The 4,443-nt window shown below is 46.7% G+C and overlaps 1 protein-coding gene across 1 annotated transcript in view; it reads left to right on the top strand.

Annotated features, from left to right (window-relative positions):
- The first annotated feature begins 1,718 nt into the window (after nucleotides 1–1,718).
- Arhgap29 (Rho GTPase activating protein 29) overlaps nucleotides 1,719–4,443 on the top strand; it is a 62,921-nt gene continuing 60,196 nt past the window's right edge. Inside the window, exon 1 of the mRNA XM_031375328.1 lies at nucleotides 1,719–1,829. The gene's annotated coding sequence lies outside the window, so the exon portion shown is untranslated. The remainder of the gene's footprint in view (nucleotides 1,830–4,443) is intronic.

Genomic DNA, 4,443 nt, shown 5'->3' on the forward strand with positions numbered 1-4,443 from the left:
TAGCCAACTTTATCCAGCGTGTCAGCTTATACTCTGAGGGTTAAGAGGGGACACAGAGTAAAGCAGACAATCACAAGGGCAAGCTGCATGTGGTAGACAAGATGCACATGGCAAAACGTGTGTTTTCATAGAGGCATGTAAACAATAGCCAGTTATGATGAATAATCTGCAGCGAGCGCACTCCTATTTGATATATTTAGGAGGAAAAAGAAAGTATAATCCAAGAACAGCTCTGTGTTATTTTTGGTTGATTGGTTTGGTTTTTGGTTTTTGAAGATGGTGTTTCTCTATGTATCCTTGGTTGTCCTGGAATTCTCTATGTAGACCAGGCTGGTCTTGAACTCACAGAGACCTGCCTGCCTCTCCCAAGTGCTGGGATTAAAGGAGTATGCTACCATCCAGGGCTTCAATTCTGTGTTTTTCTAGAAAGTGAGGTCACGAGACTCTCATCATGGTTTCTTGGGAATTTCTCAAAAGCATTCAATTCATCTCCTATGACTCCATTCTTGGAGACTATTCTCGCAGACAGGAATTAGAATCACCCAAATGATAAACCCCCCCGAGTGTACCTGTGGGACGTTATCTTGATTATGCTGACTCGTGGGGCAGCCTGCCCACTGTGGGTAGTGCTATTCCCTGGGCAAGTGACTATGGACTGTGGAAAAGTGGAGAAAGTGAGTTGAGGATTTGCATCCATTCTTTGTTCTTTTCTCCTGACTGTGACTGTAAGTGACAAGCTGTCTCAAGCTCCTGCCGCTTTGATTTTTCTGAATTGTGAGCTAAACTAAACCTTTCCTTAAGTTGCTTTGATTGGGGTATTTTATCACATCAACAGGGAAAGTAGATAAGACACTGCCTGTAAGTTTACCTGTTTGTCAGTTAATATCCAGAGAGTCTTATGTCTCAGCATCAACAACAAACAGGAAAGACATTCTTGGTATAGGTAAGTGTAAGTTAAATGTGCAACAGTCTATACATTTCCGTCCCCATATTTGATATACAACCTACCATCTAGCAACATGCTTTTTTGTTGTGTATCCCCATCCACCACGTTAATGGTCCTATTATCTGGAGCATTTGATGGTAAGAAGTATGTTGCATGATTAGAGGGATGTGTAGTTAATTAACATTTATCTAACACATCTATGTAGCCAGATACTGGACATAATAGCTGATGTAATTAAGTAATTAAGTTTTCAGAAAATGACAGCTGAAGAAAGAAGAGTAGGAAAGTTTCAAAGTGAGTCATACATTTGGTTTTGAAATGAGAAAAGATGGAGGAGAAAGAAGGCCAACCAAACAAGCTCAAGACCAAAATTCCTGACCAGAAAGTATTCATAGTGCCCTCCTGAAAAATGGCCAATTATACCAGGACTGAGGAGTGGTTCTCATAGGGAGCTAAGAAAGAGTGACATTTCCCTTGGTGGGTCCGATTGCCAGCCAGTACACTGGGACTGGTCAGGTCAAGGCCCCTCTAGGAGGAATTGAGCACGCCTTGCCCCACCCGCACCTGTTATGGCCACGCCCCCTCAGCGGGGACCCCCGCCCCCTAGGGCGCAGGCCAATGGGCTGGGCCCTAGGGGGCGGGCTGAGGAGGGCGTGAAGCGTGAGGCGTGGGGTGCGAGGCGGGGGCGGGGCGTCGCGTCCGCGGCTGGCGCGGTCGTGGCGGTAGCTGCAGGGGCGGTGGCGGCGGCGGCGGCGGCAGCGGTGGCTCCTCGACCGGGCGTCCTCGGACCAGCCGCGGGGGGATGGGGGCGGCGAGCTCCAGCCGGCTGACGAGGTGGCGGCCGTGAGTGTGAGGCGTCCGGGACGCGGGATGGAGCCCCACGGTGAGTCGAGGGGTTCGGGCTCCCGCCGTGCTTCGGGGCTGGCAGGCGCTTTGGGGTCGGGGGGCCCGGGAGGCGCGGGGCGGGGGCGGTTGCGGGCAGGGCCCGGTGCTCCGGGCTTGAAATCCCCTCCACCCGCGAGAGTCAGGAGGCGACGAGGGGGCTCTGAAGGGCGGGGAGAGACAGTGCGGACCCCGGTGCCCGTGCGGGGATTGGTGGCGTCGGTCCGGCAGCGGCTCTCGGGACTGACGGGTCCTCCTCCAAGGGTCTGGTCGATGGGCATCCGGCAGCCCCGGGCTCTTTCCCAGCCACCTCTGGCGCCTGCCTCAGGCACTCGGACTCCCAGAGCTTCCCCATTGCTTTTCTTCCTCCGGTCTTCACGGCTGTGTTTCCTGCCGGGACTGCGTTAGGAAGTTTGGTGGCGTTCTCACCAACTCCACGGTGACAGATGCAGAGGCTGAACTCTTCCGGCCCCGTCCTCACTTTTCTTCTGGCATTTCTTGTCCTGTTTGTCAGACACCCCCACCCCCACCCCCTTTCCCTCTGATGCCCTGCCCCCTTCCCAGGCGTTTCTGTCACTTTCCTCCTTGCATTCCTTGGGCTCTCTCTGGTCGCCTTTTTTTTTTTTTTTTTTTCCAGCTGTGGCCCTAGGGTAAATCGTGCGCTTTGCAGACTAGGAATTGATAAACTGGGAGATTACAGTTACCACCAGGGGAGCCTGTCCCTGAAAGTTTTATGGCTGAGAATGCCCCAGGACTTTGTCTTTGATGGAAACCGGTGCTCTGGAGGACCTTGTTTCCACAAAACCAAGCCGCTCAAAGCTCCTGGTCTTGGAGCTTTTTTTGACGATACCCCGAGTTTATCTCACTTATTTATTTATTTATTTTTAAACCACTACGCGTCTGTGGGGATCAAGGATTGGGTTTCACACAGTGTTCTTTGGGTCTTTAACACGTTCTAACGGTGTGTCTTAAGGGGAGGGAAAATGTTATGACATTTTTCGAAAGTTCAAAGACCACAGTGGAGTTGGGTTTGTTTGTTTCCCTGTTTCTTTTCTCATATGGGAAAAAGAATTCTTTATGAAAAAAAGAATTCAGATTTAGATATGAAGGAATGGTTAAAAGGAATAAGTAGAACCCAACCCAAGATTTAGGTAATTTTCTTCCGTGATTTCTTTAGGCAGTGTGCCAGAAATGCCTACTTAGAATTTCGTCAAGTACTGTGCACGTGAGGAGCCCTGACACTTAAGCCTGAATACCCTTACAGAGCTTGTAGCGCTGGTCTCAGGATTGGAGAAGCTTGAGAGTGAACTCGAGTAAGCTACGAGTAAGACATAAAATGTTTCAATCCCTACATTAGCAGAAAGTGGAACTTTGGCTGAGAAGAAAACACAGTTGGACACATAGATATTGGCTGTTTATTTCCAGTTCTCTTGAAATAGAGCATATATCAGAACTACCAGCACCCTCACTGTAAAAGCTGCTTTTACACAGAAAGCCTTTTTTTTTTATTATTATTCTTGTGACACTGATAAAATATTCAGCACTCACTGAGAAGATTCAGCCACATTCCATCATGCTAGATGGAACCCTGTAGAACCTTTTCATTTATTGAGTAACAATAGACAATGTGGAATATGGCCCAAGGCATAATGTTATGGATGCATTGAAAGAAAGAAGTGTATTGAATGTCCTATGGGAAAGTAGAGGGATGGTTATTTTTAGTGGAGAGAATAAGAAGGTTTCTTGGAAGAAGTACTTTGTATGAGTTTGAAGACCTGGAGTATTTGAGTTTTCTGTACATACAGAGTAGAAGGACCCACCTAGGCAGAACTGCTGGCAATCTCTCCACTCCATACCAGGATGCCACTGATCCAGTTCTGCTTTAGAGCTGTTTCCTCTGCTTGACTAGGTTGTTGGCTTGTTTTTAAATTTCCCACTCACCTCCAATGTGCATAAAGAAACAAGTTAACAGATCATTCTGTTACAATAAAGATTTCGGTGGAGCGGTAGGGTTTTATTGTTTCTGTTTATTACTGCTGTGATAAGGAAAGGCGTCTCCTTGGTCGAGTAGACACTGAGTGATGCGACTTCCTTAGCCGATGATCTCCCCCCCCCCCCTTTGTGTTTTTTGAGACAGGGTTTCTCTGGGTAGCCCTGGCTGTCCTGGAACTCACTCTGTAGACCAGGCTGGCCTCAAACTCAGAAATCCACCTGCCTCTGCCTCCCAAGTGCTGGGATTAAAGGCGTGCACCACCACTGCCTGGCTTAGGTCATTTTTTTAATAGTTTGAATCAAGGTACAGATAAGGTTTATATACTGTAATTGATATGTTCACACTGACATGCATATATAATTAGTTGATATATAATTTACATATAACAGAATTTGTTTCATATGTCAAAACTTTGAGTTTTAACAAATGATTTGTGCCCATGCTTGCATCATTCTAAAATTTATTCATGCTTATGCTAATCCTCAATTTCTCAGTTATAATGCTTTTTGCCACTAATTTTCATATCTCTAAAGTTTCATATCAATGTAATCATGTTAATATAAATAAATTGTTTTTCTATATTTTTGACCTGATTTTTTTGATTTAGTATAATGCTTTAATT

The sequence above is a fragment of the Mastomys coucha genome, unplaced genomic scaffold, assembly GCF_008632895.1.
Source record: "Mastomys coucha isolate ucsf_1 unplaced genomic scaffold, UCSF_Mcou_1 pScaffold16, whole genome shotgun sequence".
NCBI classification, from domain to species: domain Eukaryota; kingdom Metazoa; phylum Chordata; class Mammalia; order Rodentia; family Muridae; genus Mastomys; species Mastomys coucha.